Genomic DNA, 21,735 nt, shown 5'->3' on the forward strand with positions numbered 1-21,735 from the left:
GTGCCTTGGTAGCCATCCAGTCTAACAGTAGAGGAAACCAAGTTCTGCCTGTGAAAAGCAACCCCAAGCCTGCTGACCCTCCCGGAGGTGGCAGGTGGCAGGGAGAACAACCCTGCCCTTTAAGAATTTTCATTCTGCATTGGACAGAGCACTGGGTTTGGAGTTAGCCATTAGGATCCCAGCCCCCACACTTGCTACTCATGTGACCTTAGCAAAGTCACTTTGACTGTCTTGGTCTTTATTTTCTCATTTGCAAAATACAATGGTTGGGCTAGAACGCATCTAAGGTCAGTTCCAACTCTGAATCTATTGTCTTTTTTTTTTTGTTTTGTTTTGTTGAGGCAATTGGGGTTAAGTGACTTGCCCAGGGTCACACAGCTAGTAAGTGTTAAGTGTCTGAGGCCGGATTTGAACTCAGGTCCTCCTGACTCCAGGGCCAGTGCTCTATCCACTGCGCCACCTAGCTGCCCCAATCTATAGTCTTTTGAACCTAAGCCTAGGCTGACCAGACCTCTAAGGTCCCTCCCAGAACCAACTCTCTTCCCCACTGCATTCCTACCCCCATTTTGGCTTGTTTTGTTTTGTTGTTTTTTAAATTTTATTTGTTCATTCATTCATTCATTTAGTTAGTTAGTTAGTTTTTTAGTGAGGCAATTGGGGTTAAGTGACTTGCCCAGGGTCACACAGCTAGTGAGTGTTAAGTGTCTGAAGCCGGATTTGAACTCAGGTACTCCTGACTCCAAGGCCGGTGCTCTATCCACTGCGCCATCTAGCTGCCCCCATTTATTTATTTTTAACATTCATTTTTTCTAAATTTTGAGTTCCAAATGCTCTTCCTCAAGCCCCTCTCCCATCCATTAAGAAGACAAGCAGTATGATATCCAGTTTATATACGGTCATGTAAAACATATTTTCATATTATTCATGTTACAAAAAAAGTGAAAAACAGTATGGTTCAATCTGCACTCAGAGTTCATCAGTTCTGTCTCTGTCTCTGGCTCTATTTTTGGGGGGGTGGGGGTGGGGCAATGAAGGTTAAATGACTTGCCTAGGGTCACACAGCTAGTAAGTGTCAAAAGTGTCTGAGGCTGGATTTGAACTCAGGTCCTCCTGAATCCAGTGCCAGTGCTTTATCCACTGAATCACTTAGCTGCCCCCTTGTCTCTGGAGGTGGATAGTATTTTTCATCATGAGTTCTTTGGGATTGTTGTGTATTATTGTATTGAGAAGGCTCTTTCACAGTTGACAATCCTTACAACATTGCTGTTACTATGTTCAATGTTCTCCTAGTTCTGTTCACTTCACTTTGCATCAGTTCATAGAAGTCTTCCCAAGTTATTTTTTTCTGAAACGATCCCTTTCATTTCTTATAGTGCGATAGTGTTCCCTCACAATCATATACCATGACTTGTTCAGCTAATCCCCAATGGATCACCTATAACACTCTACAAGTCTAAATGGGACAATAGATGTTTACTTTTGTCAGAAGCTTCCTTACAAGTGGTAAAAATAACTTAGGAACCAGAGGGATGCCTCCCTCTCAGGTTTTCTTGACTTTCTCAGACTTGGAGTTTGAGACCTGCCTCTTATTCTTACTAGTTTTATGATACAAGTTGCTTGACCTCTCTGAGACTCCATTTCCTCATATGTAAAAGGAGGGGAGGCAGTCATGATAGCATGATATATCTTATAGGGTTATTGTGAGGAAGACATTTATTGAAAGTGAACATTATTAGAGAGAGCACAGAACTTGGAACCAGGAAGGCCTGAGTTCAAATCCTACCCCAGGCACTTACAAGCTGTTTGACCTTGGACAACATAATTAATGTCTCTCGTCCTCAGTTTCCTCGTTTATAAAATGCGGAGGATAGAGCTGACAGCATCCAAGTTCCCTTCATGCTCTACATCTATGATATTTTTTTTTGTGAGGCAATTGGGGTTTTAAGTGACTTGCCCAGGGTCACACAGCTAGTAAGTGTTAAGTGTCTGAGCCGAGATTTGTACTCAGGTCCTCCTGAATCCAGGGCCGGTGCTCTATCCTCTTCTTCTTCTTCTTCTTCTTCTTCTTCTTCTTCGCAGGGCAATGGGGGTTAAGTGACTTGCCCAGGGTCACACAGCTAGTAAGTGTCAAGTGTCTGAGGCTGAATTTGAATTCAGGTCCTCCTGAATCCAAGGCCAGTGCTTTATCTACTATGTCACCTAGCTGCCCCCAAGGAAAGCATTTTATAAATTGTGATGCTCTTTGGGAAGGTGAATTGTGGCTTGAAGGATCCTGCTGCTCTCTGGAAGGGCCAGTCTTCCTGCTTAGTCACATGAAGGCTAAATAAGGTAGTCGTCTTGACCAATCCCAGGAACTTAGGGAGCCCTGGCTCACATATAACAGGGTTTGTTTGTTTGTTTTTTTTTTTTACCAGAGAAGCCTCATACATTCCTTTCTTTTCTTCCTTAGCCATAATCTCCACTGCCTCAGTTTATTCATAATACCTACCCTGGGACAATCCCTGCTCCCATTATTGACATGGTTGTTAGTGATAGAACCTACTAAATACCGCTAGGTGGCACAGTAGCTAGAGTGCTGGGCCTAGATTCAGGAAAACCTGAGTTCAAATTCAGTCCCAGACACTAACTGTATGACCCTGGGCAAATCACTTAACTCTGTTGGCCTCAGTTTCCTCATCTGTAAAATGAGCTGGAGAAGGAAATGGCAAACCACTCTAGTATCTTTGCCAAGAAAACCCCAAATAGGGTCAGGAAGAGTTGGGCATGATTTAACAACAACAACCATTACCGACAGTGTTTAGCAAAGTGCCTGACTCACAGCAGGTGCTTAATAAATGTTTATTGACTGATATCCCAAAGAATTTAAGGAACTTGATCAAGGGGGTAGTAAGCATCAGAGACTGGGTTTGAACCCTGTTTGTCTCACACTCAATGCAGTATTCTTTCCACCAACCTCAGCCTGCCTCCAAAGTATTAATCCCCTTTTAGGGATGGAGAAATTGAGGTCCAGAGAGTTAAGCAACATCCCCGGGGTCACAGAGCTAAGCAATTAAAGAGCTGAGATGAGAATTTAGCTTTACTGACTCCAAGTCTGGTCCTCTTTCCCTTCAGTATTCTGCGATCATCCGTAGCTGCCCCCACTCTTACTCCCACCCCCAACATAGATTCATTCTTGCTGTTTCTGCCTTTATACACTGATTGGATTTCCTCTTGGGCTCAGTTCCTGTTTGCCCCCATTACGTTACTCGGTTAGCTATTTACAGCTTCCAGTTGTGTTGACTCCACAAAGGTACAGGGCTTATGTTCAAGCATACTAAGGAGACCCCTGTCCCTCCCTCACTTCCTGATGCTTCTATGGCTGGCTTAAGCCTTTGAGCCGGTTACTATGGCAACATGATCAGCGACTCCAGACTGAGAGCACAGAATCATCCCAAAAAGCCTAAATAAGCTTCCAGTTCAGCATGGCCTGGTTTTGAACCTGCCACTCAGAGGAGCCATTCCCTCTCCTGGGAGCATCCCCAACCCTCTTTCTCTCTTGCCCTTGTGTGAAGGATCCAGCTCTGGGCCTTAGTCTTCCCCAACCCATATAGAGTACCAGCTTCTCAGCTTGGAACCTTTCCAGGGGACCTTGCCTTCAACCTCAGGGCTTTCATCTCTCCCTGTTAGCTCTCTTCCATTCCTGATCCCAGAAGCTTAGCTCGGGAGGCCTTCAAGGTCTGTCAGCCAATTTGGATAAAATTCAGCCCAGTAGATTTAGTCAAGGGATCTGAATTCAGATCTTATTACTTGTGTGATGTGGAGTAAACTCCTTCGTCTCCCTGGTACATTGTGGGCTTCAGACTGGCTGTCTTCTAAGGACCTATAGAGCTCTGTATTAATGAACCTATGATTTCTGGTGAAAAAACAAAAATCTCCCAATCTCATTGTCCCCTTCTCCTTCCATTCCCTCATTTTCCCCTTGTCCTTGTACCTCTTTCTATTGCTCACTTCCTTCTTTTGTCTCCACCAGGGCACTCTGGTACAGTGTAAAGCTTGATGGATTTGGAGGGACAGCTGACTGTGCAGTGAGAAAGCTGATCCTGGAGACTGGAAGAGTGGAGTTTAAATCCTGTCTCAGGTTTGCTCTCTCAGGCTTTGATTTCCTCATCTTTAAAGGGGATAAATAATGCCACTTACCTCACAGAGTTGTTGTAGAGATCAAACGAGAAAGTATTTGTCAAGTTGCTTTGCAAACCTTAAAACTGTTGAAAGCTTTGGACATGTTAGCTACTGGGAGACACAGGGCCTGAGTTCAAATCCAGCTGTTTTATCCACTACCTCTGTGCCCCTGGGCAAGTTATTTTGCCTCTCTAGGGCTCGGTTTCCTCATTTGCAAAATGGAACTAGAAAACATTTGAAAATTTTTCCAGTCCTAAATCGATGATTCTCATATTCCAGCCCATGACAATATGTGTTTACAAGGTAAAAAAGAACATGTGCTGTTTGAGAAATTATAAAGCAGAGTAAAGCCATTAGAAGTAGAGAAGAGGTGGTAGTCCTATATTTCTGGGGAGAAGCAATCAGGGTTAAGCGACTTACCCAGGATCACACTGCTGGTACATGTCTGAGGCCAGATTTGAACTGAGGCCAGTGCTCTATCCACCATATCACCTGGTTGCCCCTGGGCCTACATTTCCCAAGATGCTCTATATGGAGACAATTTCTCATTCCTCATGAATTCCTCATGATTCTCTCCAGGACAGCTGCCACACTTTGCTCAGAATCAACCAATCAATTAAGAAGCATTTATTAAGCACCTACTACGTGTCAGGGCACTGTGCTAAGAACTTATAAATCTTATTTCATTTGATACTCACAATAACCCTGGGAGGTAGGACCTATTATGACTCCCATTTTTACAGCTGAAGAAACTGAGGCAGAGAGAAATTAAGCAATTTGCTCTGGGTCACACAGCTAATAAGTATATTAGGATGGATATGAACTCAAGTCTTTTTTATTTCAGGCCCTGAGCTCTATCTAACTTCACCTCCTAGCTGCTTAGTACCTGGAGGCAACAGAGTTACGATCACTATTTTTTGGGGGGGGTGAGGCAATTGGGGTTAAGTGACTTGCCCAGGGTCACACAGCTAGTGTTAAGTGGCTGAGGCCGGATTTGAACTCAGGTCCTCCTGAATCCAGGGCTGGTGCTCTATCCACTGAGCCACCTAGCTGCCCCCTGGCAACAGTTATGGATGATTATAAGCTACAGCCAAATGCTTCAGTGGAGCTGAGGAAGTTGGTGAACCTGGAGGCCAATGTTCTCAAGGAAACATCAGTAAGCTGAAATCCACCAGGATGAGGGCAGAGATTGGGCCGGAGCCAAGTACTTAACTCCTTGAAAAAGGAGAATGACTCAGAGGCCAATAGATGGCTGGGATTGGGACCAGGTTATGTAGACAGAGTAAGCCTCAGAGGAAGAGAGGTATGGCAGAGGGAGAGTCCTGTGAGGGTCCGGAGAGAAGAATCACAGAGCTAGAGTCAGAAGCTATTTCAAAGGATGTTTAAACTAACTCCTTTTTTAAAAATTCAGTTTTATTTTCAGCTCTGAATTCTCTTCCTCCCAGTTCCCCATAACTTTCTTCTTTGAGAAAGCAAGAAAAACAAAAGCCATTATAAATATGTACGGTCAAGTAAAACAAATTCCCATATTAACCAAGTAAAAAAAAAATGTCTCATTTTGCAATCAAAATCCATCATTTCTAGATATTGGGAGGTGGGTAGCGTTTCAATCATGAGTCCTCTCCAGCCCCTTCTTTTTACAGATGAAGAAACTGAGGAATTTAAGTAACTTGTTCAAGGCTATAATCTCAGAGGTAGAATTTGAACTCAGGTCCTTTGACTCCAGAACCCAGTGGTCTTTCTATTGTACAGATGCACCTAGTACTGGAGAGGGTGGCCAGGGATATGGCATCTTCCTATGAAAGCCAAGTTTCCATTAGCCTTTTTCCTCCTAGAAGAGTGTCTGGTGGTAGAAATGCACTCCTTCCCTCCTCTAACACACACACACACACATATGCACACACACAGCTGCCCATTTCTCTTCCAGGTTCACATTCCCACGGAGATCCGCACACATCTTAAAGCAAATGAGGTATGTATCTCATGTATGTGTGTGGTGGGGAGCGTTGTGGGAACCACATGATGCCCCACTTGGGATGGTGGGAATCCGATTAGCTAAATTGCTTAGGGAAGGGACAGGTCCCGGCTATAGAAGGAAGAGGTTCTCCACAGTCTAGCTTTCCTTCCATCCCCTCTAGAAACCACGACTTTCCAGCCCACCACCTGCAGGGAAGGAGCTCAAAGTCTCACAGTCCTGTCTTTCTATACTCATCCCAACTCGTCCTCCCTAGCTCCCCCAAAACACTTTGAGATCTCATCCAGATGCATTCCCAGGGCAAAGCTTTCAGCCCCTGTGGGCCCTCCCCCACTCTCCAGGCCTGGAGAGGAAGTCGTCCATATCTAAATGTGTCCCGATGGCTGCACTAATCTTCCGCTGAATATACGACTTGTGGTGGGCTTGTTGGCAGTGAACAGGGCATTAGCGGAACACATGGCCAGCATTCAGGACCAAACAATGCAATGCATTCTTTTGGCCTCGGTCCCCCTCCCCAGCTCCTGCCTGGCCAATTCAGCCATTACCCTCTCAAGTGGAAACACTGAGGGAACTTTCCAGGCATGGGGGTAGGGAGGAGGGGAGGGGGGGATGAAGAGAATGGAGGGAAAGGAAGGGAAGGGGCTCTGGGTTCCAAATGAAGAGGGTGTGGGGAGCAGAGTCCCTGAAAAGCAGTGACCCTCCAGGATAACTCCTTATAACACATCTGGAATTTCAAGTTCCGTTCCGTGAATTCCTCTTTCTCTACGATCCTAACACATGACATCATAATCATCCAAGCTTATCAGGAAAAGACCTGAGGGATTGTTCAATACAGCCCCCTCCTCCCACCCTGTACAGGAATCCTTTCTGTAGCATTCCTGACAGATGGTCATCCAGCATCTGCTCAAATACTTCCAGGAACAGAGAGCTCACTACTCAATGAGGTGGTTGTTGTTTGGTCATTTTTTCAGTCGCATCCGACTCTTCGTGACCCCATTTGGGGGTTTCTTGGCAGGGATACTGCAGTGGTTTGCCATTTCCTTCAGATGAAACAACTGAGGCAAACAGGGTGAAGTGACTTGCCCAGGGTCACACAGCTAGTGAGCATCTGAGGCCAGATTTGAACTCAGGAAGATGAGCCTTGCCTGATTCCAAGCCCAGTGCTCTATCCACTGCACCACCTAGTTCTTTTCAGTACTCCAAACCATCTCTAGGTTATGGGATTTACCCAAAGTCACTGAGTCTGTGACTAAGCAGGATTTCAGGAATACTAATCTAGGGCTGTTCCTGGAGCCAGTTGCCCATGGCAACAGTCATTACCATTCTACAATTCACATCTCTCTCTTCATTTCAAATCCTCATCAAGCCTCTTTCTGGAAGACTTCCTTGACCAGTTCTTCTGCACACCTGCCCTCACCACACTGCTCCTCCCTTCTCTGCCCCCAAGGGCGTGTTTTAGATTATTCTAATCCATACAGGATCTCATCATCTTTGTGAATAGTGTTCTTGGTTGTCTCCTTAGATTGTAAACTCATTAAGAGCAGAGGGCAGTCTGAGGGTGAGTCAATCAACAAGCATTTATTAAATGCTTGGTGGGGGGGGGGGGAGGGCAGTTAGGTGGTGCAGTAGATAGAACACTGGCCCAAGGCCACACAGTGTCAAGTGTCTGAGGCCAGATCTGAACTCACGTCCTCCTGAATCCAGGGCCAGCACTTTATCCACTGGGCTCCCTAGCTGCCCCCAAAACTTACCTTACATCCTAATGGGAGAAACCTATTTGTGTGTAGACTACATACAAAATAAATAGCACGAGGGTTTTGGTAGGGAGGACAGTTATCAACCGGAGAAGACTAGGGAAAGCTTCCTATCAAAGACAGTACTTGAGTTGTCTTTTCCCCCCAATTATTGATCATAATTTTTCCTCCTTCCTCACCCATTTGAAAACAAACAAAACCAAACAAAATCCTTGTAACAAATATGCTTAATCAAGCAAAACAAATTCCCATATCTGTCAAAGGAAACCATGGTTAAAGGAGCCATTAAGCCACACAAAGGGATGCCTGCCAACCACATATTGACTTGGTTTTCAAATGTAATATTATCTGGGTTTTATTGTATTTTTATTTATTTTGTCAAATATTTCCCAATTACATTTTCATCTGGTTTTGGCAGTGCTGGGAATATCTGACTCCCCTGCCTTAGAATAAATGTTGAGTTGGTAATATTTGTTCACATTTACATAGTATCATGGATTTAGAGCCTGAAGGCAGCTCAGAGTTCATCTAGTTCAACCCCCTTGTTTTACAGATTAGAAAACTGAGGCCCAGAGAGATTAAGTGATATACCTTGGGTCACACAGATTATAAATGGGAAACCTTGGATTTGAACTCACATCTTTTGACTAAAGTTCTCTGATTATCCAGAGCTCTCTACCTATTCTGCCTCTCCAATTTCTCCACAAAAATGTGTGAGGTAGATGGTACAAGTATAGTTATTGCTATTTGTTTGCTTGCTTGTTTTTATTTTTATTTTATTTTATTTTATTTTATTTTATTTTTGTGGGGCAATGAGGGTTAAGTGACTTGCCCAGGGTCACACAGCTAGTAAGTCAAGAATCTGAGGTTGGATTTAAACTCAGGTCCTCCTGAATCCAGGGCCGGTGCTTTATCTACTGTACCACCTAGCTGCCCCCTGCTTGCTTGTTTTTAAGCAGAGAAAACTCGGGAGTTACTTGCCCAGGGTCACTGAACTAGTCAGGGTCAGAAATTGGACTCACCCCTGATCTTCTGGGTCTACGACAGGTGCTCTTTCTACTGTGGCATGCTGCCTCTTTTGTGTGTGTGTGTGTGTGTGTGTGTGTGTGTGTGTGTGTGTGTGTTTGTGAGGCAATTGGGGTTAAGTGACTTGCCCAGGCTCACACAGCTAGTAAGTGTTAAATGTCTGAGGCCAGATTTGAACTCAGGTCCTCCTGAATTCAGGGCCAGTGCTCTATTCACTCTGCCACCTAGCTGGCCCCATGGTGCCTCTTAATCAATGACAACGTTGGCTTTCATCTTCCTCTGTCCCAAACACCATAGCAGCTACTGACTGGTGTCCAGACCAGAAGCAGAGCCCACAGAACTTTGCTCTCAAAGAGCTTCCAGTCTAGTTAGGGAGGCAGGAAACACAAAGGAAACAGACACTTTCACAGAACAACAGGACAAGTGCCAATTAACAGGTTCCTTCTTACCTAAATGTGAAGAGGTTTGATGAGTCAGAAAGGAAAGGGTCAAGTAGGGCTAATGAGCATTTTCCTCACAGCAGTCCTGAGAGGCAAGGCAACTATTGTTACCGATATAGTGTCCCCATTTTACAGATGAGGAAACTGAGGCTCACCAAGGTAAATTTCTTTGCCTAGAGTCACAGAGCTGTTAAAAGAACTGAATGGTAATAGAGTGGATCATTAGGGTTGTCAATCTTAGGAAGGCTTCCTGGAGGAGGAGGTAAGCTTTGAGGTAGATTTCAATGTATCACTCTTATGTGTCATGGACCCCTTTGGGAGTTTAGTAAAGCCTATGGACCCCCTCTCAGAATCACGTTTTTAAATTAATAAAAGACATGGAATTACAAAGGAAAGTGGCTGTACTGAAAGTTACCAAAATGTTTTGGGGAAAAAAAAAGACAAGTTCATGGACCTTCAGAAATCTAAAATCTATTCTGATAGCTGTGTGACCCTGAGCAAGTCACTTAACCTTCATTGACCTGCAAAAAAAAAAAAAAAGTAAATAAAATCTATTCTGAAATTATAAACCCCAGGTTAAGAACCCCTAATTTTTTTTTGGTAGGGCAATAAGGGTTAAGTGACTTGCCGAGGGCCACACAGCTATCCGGATTTGAACTCAAATCCTCCTGAATCCAGGGCTGGTGCTTTATCCACTGTGCCACCTAGCTGCCCCCAAGAACCCCTATTTTTAGGTATATATTTTTTTTTTTTAGTGAGGCAATTGGGGTTAAGTGACTTGCCCAGAGTCACACAGCTAGTAAGTGTTAAGTGTCTGAGGCCGGATTTGAACTCAGGTACTCCTGACTCCAGGGCCGGTGCTTTATCCACTGCGCCACCTAGCCGCCCCAAGAACCCCTATTTTAAAAAAAGAAAGAGCTAAGGATTTGTTGGAGGCAACCTCTGGCCTCATCTCCAGATTGTAACATAATGTTCATAGGACATCATGGGTCTAAGGAACCTTGGAAATCAACTAGTTCAATCCTCTTATTTTACAATTGAGGAAACTGAGGGCCAGAGAGGGTCGCACATGCATTATGCAGAGCTGGGACAACAGAGGCCTTCTGATTCTAGACCTCCCCTCCATCTTCCACCTTTGCCCCCTTCATTAATTCTTGGCTAGTGCCCCTCAACCCATTCTCACCTCTCGTATCCATGTAAGTCGGCCTGCTGTGCTTACTTCCTACCTGAAAGATTGTAGCTTCCGTTCCTCACCCCCACCCCCACCTCCACACCCATCCAAGGGACCACCAAGGCAGCCAGGGCACCCTGCCAAGTAAGGCAGGTCCATACCACTTGGTAGCATCCTCAGTCAGCCCAGGGGGCATGGAAAATGCTCCAATGGGGGAGGGCTGGTGCTTTGTGGTGGGGTGGGTGAGTGCTGGAGGAGGGGAGCAGAAGAGAGGAAAGGAAGGCGGGCGATAATCCCCCAAGACTGGAGAACCTCTCTAGACATAAAGCCTGGCACTGTTGAAAAAGTGGCCTGTTTTAACTTGTTCGGGTGCTTCACTCAAGAGACGTGCAGCAGACACAAGGCCCGTTCCAGCAGCTTGGGGCGGTGAGGAGGCTCTCTTCACATGATAAATTGTCTAAGGGAGGCCTGTTCACTGAGAGTTCACTGCTCACTGAGAGTTGCAGGCTGGGCATAACAACCACTGGGGACATCTGCAAGGACAAATGCCTCTTTCTTCATCCTTGAGAAAGGACCTAGAAATCAGGCAGGGTGAGACTCTCATTCTCCACCCCCACCCTACCCCACCCCACCCCACCCCAGAGCCCAGCTTTGGAAAGCAAAGCAACTGGGCTGCATCAAAGGCAGGGGAATGCTACAACCTAATTAAACACAGCCCAATGCCCCATATTCCTGCAGAGTATCCAGGAAAATCTGACAGCACAGAGGATTCAATCTCATCATTTTCTCCTTCTTTCCTCCCTGCCCCCTCCCCCCTACTCCATTTGCTTTCCATAACCCAGCAGTTTCCTAGACAGGAGAATAAGATCCAATCAGCTATTCTATTCACTGGTGTCAGATATTATTATGTGACATTCGATACGATGTTATTATGTGGGCTCTGGCTATGTTTTACTAGACTAAGCTGCAGCCCTAGAGGAGTCTTCAGATGCCAGGGCTGACAGGGCCAGTTCCCATGTCCTGAGTCCAAATCTCCCACGTCCTCCTATGCCACAGGGCTGAGGTTTGATTGGAGACATCTCAAGCCTCAGAGGCCACCACAGCTCAGCAGTTGTATATCCCACATGCTTTTAAGAGAAATTCTTAGGGTAGGAAGTGATTTTTATTGTTCATAGGACTCTAGATCTGGAGTTAAAATGGGCTGAGAGCCCATGTAGGCTCACCACCTCATTTGTATACATGAGAAACTCTCTGGAGGTTAATGGGATATAGCTGAAATCCAACCCGATTCAAATATAGGTAGATGTCATTTCTGTGAATAGAATGCATGTTTCTAGAAGGCATCGTCTCTGTATCCCTAGCTCTTAGCACAGTGCCTGGCACATAGAAGACATTAAATGGATGCTAACTGACTGAATTAAATTCAACAAATGTTAATTAAATGACCAACCTGTGTGAGATACTGTGCTTGAAGTCAAGAAACTTGGGCTCAAACCCTGTGTCTGATACTTGCTGGCCAAGTGACCTCAGACAAGTCACTTTGCAAGTATCTGGGTTTCTGTTTTTTCATCTATAAAGTGGCACTCATAAAACGTATACTAGGGCAGCTAGGTGGCTCAGTAACTAGAGGGCTGGGCCTGGAGTCAGGAAGATCTGAGTTCAAGTCCAGCCTCAGATACTTATTAGCTGTGTGACCCTGGGCAAGTCACTTAACCCTGTTTGCCTCATCTGTAAAATGAGCTGGAGAAGGAAATGCCAAACCACTCTAGTGTCTTTGTCAAGAAAAACTCAAATGGGGTCACAAAGAGCCAGATACGACTGAAACAACTGAACAACAAAACTTATACTAAAGGCAGTATGCATAGGACCACTACAATTGTGTCTTTTTTTTTTGTGGGGCAATGAGGGTTAAGTGACTTGCTCAGGGTCACACAGCTAGTAAGTGTCAAGTGTCTGAGGCCAGATTTGAACTCAGGTCTTCCTGAATCCAGGACTGGTGGTTTATCCACTGTGTCATCTAGCTGCCCCCTAAAGGCAGTATGGTAGAGCAGATAGAGACCTGACCTTAGAGCAAGGAAAACCTGACTATCATATGCTAGTTGTTTGGCCTGGGACAAGTCACTTAATTTCTCAGTGTCCCAAACAACTCTTCAAGACTATAAACTGCAAAAGGTATTTACTGTATTATCCAGTCATTCGACAAGCATTCATTAAGCACCTACGGTGTGCTAGGCTGTGCTAAGAGCTGTGGACACAACAAATACAAGCAGAAAAAAAGTCCCTGCCCTCAAGAAGCTTACATTCTAATGAGGGAAGACAACACATAAAAAAGAACTGAAAGCATGGGGGGTTGGGGAAGAGGGAGCATCTAGAGGCAGAATAGAAAAAGTCCTGTGGAGAGAAATGAAGATATGGTTGGCCTAGGCCTCCTTCTTCTTCTTTTTTTTTTTTCTTTTTTTAGTGAGGCAATTGGGGTTAAGTGACTTGCCCAAGGTCACACAGCTAGTAAGTGTTAAGTGTCTGAGGCCGGATTTGAACTCAGGTACTCCTGAATCCAGGGCCGGTGCTCTATCCACTGCGCCACCTAGCTGCCCCGAGGCCTCCTTCTTAATATAGAGGAACCAATCAGTGTGTGTGTGTGTGTGTGTGTGTGTGTGTGTGTGTGTGAGAGAGAGAGAGAGACAGACAGACAGACAGACAGACAGACAGACAGACAGACAGACAGACAGACACAGAGAGACAGACAGAGACAGACAGAGAGACACAGAGAGACAAAGACAGAGAGACAGAGAGACTGGCCAAAGAGATGGAGGCTACTTTCAGTATCAGAAGTAGTCCTGGGGTGGGAAAGGAAGTACCTTACCTGAGTTCCCTACTCCAAGGAAATCACAGATCCAATGAAAAGTAGGTATACTTCCTTCTCATAGGATTCTAGGGTTCTAGATTTAGAACTAGAAAGGGCTAGTTAATCCAACTTCTTCATTTTCCAGATAAGCCTCAGAGGAGTAACTTGTCTGAGGTGTTATACATAAGGCTCTTCAGGGTAGTTGTGAGAAAGTATTTTGTAAACTGCAATATTTTTTGTTTTGTGAGCAGCTAGTTGGTGCAGTGGATAGAGCTTGGAGTCAAGACTCATCTTCCAGAGTTCAAATCCAGCTTCAGATACTAGTTGTGTAACCCAGGGCAAGTCACTTAACCCTCACCATACCTTAATTTCCTCATCTGTAAAATGAGCTGGAGAAGCAAATGGCAAAACGCTCCAGTATCTCTGCCAAGAAAACCCCAAATGGGGTCACAAAGTGTGGAACATGACTGAACAACAACAAAGGAGCTTACAGTCTGATGGGAAAGACAAGTACATAAATAAGTATGTAGAGATTAAAAATAAAATGAATAAAACCCAATAAATACAAAGTCTTCCAACAGGAGGCATTTTGGGAAGGAGGGCACTAGCAGGCGGGAGGAGATCAGGAAATGATTCAGGCAGAAAGCTGAGATTAAGATTCCATCTGGAAGGAAGAAGGGACCCTAGGAGATGGAAGTAAGCGGGGAGCGCATTCCAGGATCCGGGGGGCTGTTTGTACAAGGACACAAAGAGGGGAGATCAGAGTGTCCTGTGTGAGGAACAGAAAAAAGGATAGTTTGACTAGATCACAGAACACAAGATGTGGAGTAATGCCCTGCAAGACCGGAGAAAAGATAAATTGGGGGTCTAGTTGTTGAAGGGCATTAAAAGCCAAGCAGAGGAGTTTAGATTTTATCCTATAGGAAACAGGCAAAACACAATAATGCTTAAGGACATTAGAGTGTTGCAAAGCACAATGCTATGGGAGATCTGAGGGGTGTCATTACTAAGGAAGGGGATCAGGAAAGGCTTTGAGGAGGAGATTGACACTTAAGTTAGGCTTTAAAGGATGAATAGAAACCCAGCAGGCAAAGGGAGGGGGCAGAGGATATTCTAGGCAGAGAATATCATTAAAGCAAAAGCATGGAGCTGGGAGAGGACCCTAGATGTTTGGAGAACAGAGACTAGTCCAATTTGAGTGGAACATCCAATATTTATTTATTTATTTATTTATTTTGGTGGGGCAATGAGGGTTAAGTGACTTGCCCAGGGTCACACAGCTACTAAGTGTCAAGTGTCTGAGGTTGAATTTGAACTCAGGTCCTCTTGAATCCAGGGCTGGTGCTCTATCCACTGTGCCACCTAGCTGCTCCTGGAACATCCAATATGTACGGGAAGTAATATGAGGTAAGGTTACAAAGGCAGGCTGGTGATGGTTGCAGACCCATCTAGCATAGAATGCTCACAAGACTTAGACTGCTAGTCAATCTGTAGTCAACAAGCATTTATTAAGTGCTTACTACAAGCTCTATACTAAACACTGGGAAAAGGCAAAGAAAGGTAAAAACAGCACTTGCCCTCAAAGCACATACATTCTAATGGAAGGGCTTACATTAAATGTGCATCTGGGAGGCAGTGGTAGAACAGGGAAGGTCAGCAGAATGAGTTGATAGCACCTACAAAAAGATTATCACTAATGTTTCTATACCACTTTAAGGTTTGCAAAGTGATTTAAACATTTTATCTCATTTGATTATCAAAAGCCTATGAACTGCTATTTTTATTTCCATTTTACATTCAATTGTGACTTGTCTAGGACAAAGGAATTCAATTCAGTAAAGATTTCTGGCAGGCACTGTGCTAATCTATGGGGATACAAAAAGAAGCAAAAAAAAAAAAAGTCCCTGCCTTCAAGGAGTTTACAATCTAATATTCCAGGGAGAGGGCATTATGTCATCCAGTGGGAAGAGCCCTGGATTTGGAGTCAGAGGACTTGGGCTAAAATCCTTGCTCCACTCCCTCTGTGATCAAATCACTTAATGTCTTTGGAAAGGATGCTGAGGGGGTTGGGCTAGATCACCTCAGAGTTCTTTGCTCTCAGTTGAGCAGGTACACATGCTAAGGGAGAGCTGGGAGGGGAGGGGCAGAGAGAATCTTATTGGGGGGACTGTCTCAGGATCAGTGAGTAGGGAGGACCAGGGCACACTGAACCAGCAGGACTCTAGACTCCAGGGATGGGCAGTAGGAGACAAGAATTTATAAGAGAGACACCCCAGGTACTGGGTGTGGGGAAGGAAGGGGCAACTGCAAGAGTAGGGAGAAGGGAAAGGGCAAGGAGTTGTCTAAAGTGTCTCACCCAGGGCTTCCATCCCCCAGGCAAAGTACCTGAAGGGGTAGGAAGTGGGTGCATTAACTCAGAGGGTCTCCAGGGACCAGGTTGCCTGGGGCCAGTTCTCCTCACATAGGGTTACACAGCCAGTGAATATCCAAGGGAGGATTTGCACTCACATTTTCCAAGAACAACCCTCCATTCACTGAACCACCTAGCTATCTAGGGCAAGACAAGGGGTCCTGTGAGGGGTGGGAGCTGGGGGTTGGGATTGTGGATGGAGAAGAAAGAAAGAAAGAAAGAAAGAAATAAAGAAAGAAAGAAAGAAAGAAAGAAAGAAAGAAAGAAAGAAAGAAAGAAAGAAAGAAAGAAAGAAAGAAAGAAAGAAAGAAGGAAAGAAAGAAAGAGGGGCATACAGATCTCAGTGAGCATGGCACCATGGAAAGAAAGTACACTAGATTTGGAGCAGGAGAGCCTCATTTCATATCTTGACCCTGCTACCCTCTGACGTTGGCCAAGCCACTTAGCTTTTGGGATCGTTTCCTCATCAGTGAAGGGACTGGATTAAATGACCTTTGAGGTCGGTTCCTGCTCTAAGCCTAGTGACTCTAATCTAGCAACAGGGAGGTGTTGGCAATAACTACAGGGAACAGGTCAGGTCCAAAGACTGAGTAGGTGAGCCAAGGTCAGAATCCAGAGGAAGAGCACAGAGTTTTAGAGGTGGAAGAAGGGACACAGGCAGAAGTCCAAGGATACAGGTAAGGGCCCGCATCCAAGGTTGAACTGGACCCAAGGGAACAGGCAAAGGATGGAGTCTAGACAGAGAGGCTGGAAACATTGTTCCAGGCGCTGTCTCATGTAGTCAGGGCTTCACTGAATCAATCGAGTATTTATTAAATGCCTATTATATGCTGGGCACGTCGGATGCAGAGGTTAAATAAAACAGTTCCTGCTCTCAAAGACCTTTTACCCTATAGGAGGAGACAACAATCATACATATAAGTGGATACAAAATTTGTACAAAGATAATTCCAGTTAATTGTGCTGGAGGGAGGGGGAAGGTTAGAGGATCAAGAGAAAGACCTTATACAGAAGGCAATTATTAATAATAATAGCTAACATTTATATAGCACTTACTAGGTACCAGACCCTGGGCTAAGTGCTTTACAACTATATCTCATTCAGTCCTCACAACAACCACGTGGTTGGTATTATTATCCTCATTTTACAGATGAGGAAACTGAGGCAAACAAAGGTCGACTTACCTAGAGTCACACAGTTAGTATCTGAAGCTGGATTTGAACTCAGTTCTTCCTGACTCCGGGCTCCAAGCCCAGTGCTCTATCCACATTGCCACCTAGCTAGCTCTTTAACTAAGCAGAGCTTTGAAGAAGGCTAGGTGAAGAAGGGGTGCATTCCAGACATGGGAGACAGACTGCAAAGAGATCGGAATGTCATGTGTGAGGACAGCCAACTCCAGTCTTGTTGAACTGAGGAATGTATGTAAAAATGCTGATTCTAAAGAAGTTGCTCTCTGGTTCATGCGTCTTGGTAGAACAGTTAACATCCATACACTGCTTTAAGGTTTGCAAAGCACCTTTCATATATTATCTCATTATATCTCCATGACAACCTTGTGAGGGAGGTGATCATATTTTCCCCCATTTTACAGGTGAGAAAACTGAGGCTGAAAGATTTTAGGTGGCTTGCCCAGGGTTCAGGGAGGATTAAATTCAGATGTTCCCGACACCAAACCCATGGACCAGTGTGGCAGCTTTGTCACATTCACTTGTGTCTCTCAGGCAGGAAAGTAGGTGCTGTTCCCCAGAGTGAGGCAGGAGTTCATGGGCACTCCCATCTGGTGATTGTAGAACAGGCAAGAGCAAGGGCCTCTGGGGGCGTCCTTCCATAAAAGCAGAGATCCTGACCCCTTCCTCTCTCTCACCAGGCCTTTGCATCCCCCCTCATCCCTGCCTATCCTCATGCCTTTTCCTGCTTCAAAACAACATTTAATTCAACAAAACATTTCCTTCCCTAATGGACCCCACCTGGTTGTGCTCACGCCCCTCCTGACCCTCACCCTCACCACTTACAAACCTTTGTCTTGTGTTTTCATTGTGGGGGTGGGGGGAAGGGAGGGAAAGGGAAGTCCTGTTTTTTCATCTTTCTTTGTTATTTCTCTGTATTGTTTTCTGCAGGCAGGTTCCCCAGCCTGAATTCCAAGAAAAGAATCATGGAGAAAGAATAGGGGTGAACCCCTGAGAAAAGAGGATGGTGGGAAGTAGACTGCAGCTAGGTGGAAGCTGTTGCACTTGTACTCAGGAAGACCTTAATGCAAATCCTGCCTCAAACGTTTCTTACCTAAGCAAGTCACTTACTCTCTCTAAGTCTCAGTTTTCTCATCTGTAAGATAGGGATACTAATAGCAATAACTTAGAGGATTGTTGTGGGTGTCAAATAAGATAATAGAAAGTGTTTTGAAAATCTTAAAGTGCTATATAAATGCTAGCTACTATAAGTTTACCGCTTATTCAACAACAATGTAGCATTTGGGGGGGGCAGGGCAATGATGGTTAAGTGACTTGCCCAGGGTCACACAGCTAGTTGTTCTTCACTTTTGGAAGAGGACTAATGACATCATGGGGTGATGTCTTGACTTACGAGTGAATGGGATTTAAGGGAGACAGAGTTGCACAGAGTCATCATTCTCACTTTCTCTTCTAGGGTCATCCAAGTTCAGCGGCAGGACAAAAGTCAGGACAACTGAAGATGGTGTGGGATGCAGGGGATGACCTTGGCATCTTAGATATCTGACCAAGCTCTAAGCACTTCACAGAAAGTGCTTCAGCTGCTTTGATGGCCATTGGAAAAATTATTCTTATCTACTCGTTCTGCCAGGCTTTCATCTTCAAATGCTTGGAGTAGACATCTCTCTAACTCACTGACAGTTTCAAGGCCTGTCAGTTACCTTCAACCTGGTTTAGCGCATCTGCATGCTACAGCTTCTTGGAGACACAGGTGAGAGTTGAGTGACAGGTGGACACCAAAGGTGGGTGAGCAGCCCTGGAAAGGGCTCAGCAAACTCTTCCACCAGAGGGGCAAGTCCTCTCTGAACACCCCATAGTGCTAAAGGCCAAGTGAAAGAAAGGATGAAAAAGCATCTGTTGTATACTCTGTGCTAAGCACTGTACTGAGATCTGTGGATACAAAGACCTTTCCCACCCTCAGGAAGCTGACATTCAAATGGGAGAAACAACAATATCCAGTAGAGATGGTACTTTGGTTTGAAAAGTCATGGGGGAGACTGAGATCACGAGGTAAATGCCATTCTGGGTGGCATGCTAGGTGAAGGAGGCAGTGTGATAGCTCTCTCTCTAGGTAATGTAGGACTTCTGTACTCTGCTTGGAGCCACGTGCTCTCTCTTAGAGACAATATGATGTTGGGGGGGTGGCATTCAGCTTGTGTTAAATGAAGTCACTGCTCTCTCTCTTGCACCTGGGACCCTTTTGAATGAGCTACTCACCCCCTCCCCTCTTTCCTGGTACTTCATGCTGGCAGCAAAGACTTCAGTGTTGGGAAATTTCTGGATCTGAATCTTTTCTGGAGACTGCACTCTACCATATTGAAGCTGTGGCTGTTAAGAAGTGGGGAGAGGCGGCTAGGTGGTGCAGTGGATAAAGCACTGGCCCTGGAGTCAGGAGTACCTGAGTTTAAATCCGGCCTCAGACACTTGACACTTACTAGCTGTGTGACCCTGGGCAAGTCACTTAACTCTCATTGCCCTGCAAAAAAAAAAAAAAAGAAGAAGGGGGGAGAGCCGCACCATATGTAGAAGCATCTACCAGGTTGTGTCTTCATAAGAGCTGGTGCCCTGGATGATGCCTCTGGGACCTGCATCTGGAGTACCTTGTGAGGACAAAGAAACAGTGACTAGGAAGGAACCCTGAGCTATGAGCCAAGAGATCTGGATTCTGCTCCTTATGGCTTTACCTAAAGTACACCACCTTTCTGGCTATCAGCTTCCTCTCCTGTAAAATAATTGTACTGGATAAAATTCAATTCAACAACAACAAAAACAAAAAAAGAAAAGAAAAGTCATGGGGATAGTTATGGCCCGAGTTGGATAATTGAGTAGATTGACACATGCCTTCTAGGAAAAAGTGGCAGAACTGATTTGATCATGGGTTAAATATCCTTGTTTTCCAAAGTTGACAAACTCCATCTCCCAACTATTGAACTCTGTACCTTCTTTTCTGTTTCACTCATTACAGGCATGCTCTCCCTTCCCACCTCTACTTCCTGGTTTCCCTGGAGTTCCTTCAACACTTAGCAAGAGGCCTTTCTCAGTGCGCCTCCTAAATCCCCAACTTCACAGTATCATCCTTCCCATTTTCACTGTCCATGATCCTGTACCAACATAGCTATTCACATGTTGTCTTCCCCATTGCAATGTTAGCACCTTGAAGGCAGAGATTGTGGGTTTTGCCTTTCTTTGCATCCCTAGAACTTAGTGCAGTGCCTGGCATGTAGTAGGTACTTAATAAAGGCTTGTTTCTTTTTTTGGGTTAAGTGACTTGCCCAGGGTCACACAGCTAGTAAGTGTGTAAAGTGTCTGAGGCCGGATTTGAACTCAGGTCCTCCCGAATCCAGGGCCGGTGCTCCATCCACTGCACCACCTAGCTGCCCCAAAGGCTTGTTTCTTAACTGACTGGATCAAGTGATAGCCCTCTCTGAAGATTCATGAAGAAAGTGATACCCTGAGGGCAGCTAGATGGTGCAGTGGATAAAGCACCAGCCCTGGATTCAGGAGGACCTGAATTCAAATCTAGCCTCAGACACTTTACATACTTACTAGCTGTGTGGCCCTGGGCAAGTCACTTAACCCTCATTGCTCTGCCCCCCCAAAAGTGATACCCTAGCAAAGCCTTGAAAGAAGTTAAAGAAACTGAAAGGCAGATTTGAGAAGGAAGTATACAGTCCGGGGATGGGGGATGATTTGCACAAGCTGAGGAGGGAGATGGGATTTGGAATTTGGGGAATAGTGAGTTTGACTGTAGTTCAGAAAGAATGAAGAGTAACATGAAATAATTAGGAAAGGCAGGTGGGAGAACTTTAACTACCCAGCTAAGGAGTTTGTATTTTTTATCCTTAGAGGCACTCAGGAATTCACAGAGGTTTTTGAACAAGGGAAATGACTTGATCAGACCTGCACCTTGGGAAGATTATTCTTGGCATCTGTGTACAGAGTAGACTGAAGAGGGGAAAAATTGGAAACAGGGAGAATAATTAGAAGGCAAGTATAATAGCCCAGGCAAGAGGTGAAGTTGACTTTAACAAGAATGGAGGGAAGGGCACTGATGTGAACAGCAGTGGGGGAATCAACAAGACTTGGTAATTGATTGGATGGAAGTGGGGGAAACATCAGGATTACTCAGGTGACTTGGAAGATGGTAGTGCCTTTAAAAGAGGAGGGACAGGGGGCAGCTAGGTGGCGTAGTGGATAGAGCCCTGGAGTCGGGAGGACCTGAGTTCAAATCTGGCCTCAGACATTTAACACTTACTAGCTGTGTAACCCTAGGCAAGTCACTTAACCCCAATCGCCTCACCAAGAAAACTTAAAAAAAAAAAAAAGAGGAGGGATAGGGGGCAGCTAGGTGGTACAGTGGATAGAGCACCGGCCCTGGATTCAGGAGGACCTGAGTTCAAATTCAGCCTCAGACACTTGACACTTACTAGCTGGGCAAGTCGCTTGATCCCAATTGCCTCACCAAAAAAACCCAAAACAACAACAACAACAACAAAACAAAACAAAACAAAAAGAGGAGGGACAGGTCTAGGGAGAAAGACAATGAGTTCCATTTTGGACATGCCAATTTTGAGATACACATTACTATGACCCTGAACTGGGGATACAAAGAAATCATCCCTGCCCTCAAAGGGCTCACATTCTCCAAGAGGAGGCAACATATAAGTCAGTCATCAAACACAACACAAGTAGGGGAATGGAAGGGAGCAAGCATTTATTAAGTGCCTACT

The sequence above is a fragment of the Dromiciops gliroides genome, chromosome 1 (genome assembly GCF_019393635.1).
Source record: "Dromiciops gliroides isolate mDroGli1 chromosome 1, mDroGli1.pri, whole genome shotgun sequence".
NCBI classification, from domain to species: domain Eukaryota; kingdom Metazoa; phylum Chordata; class Mammalia; order Microbiotheria; family Microbiotheriidae; genus Dromiciops; species Dromiciops gliroides.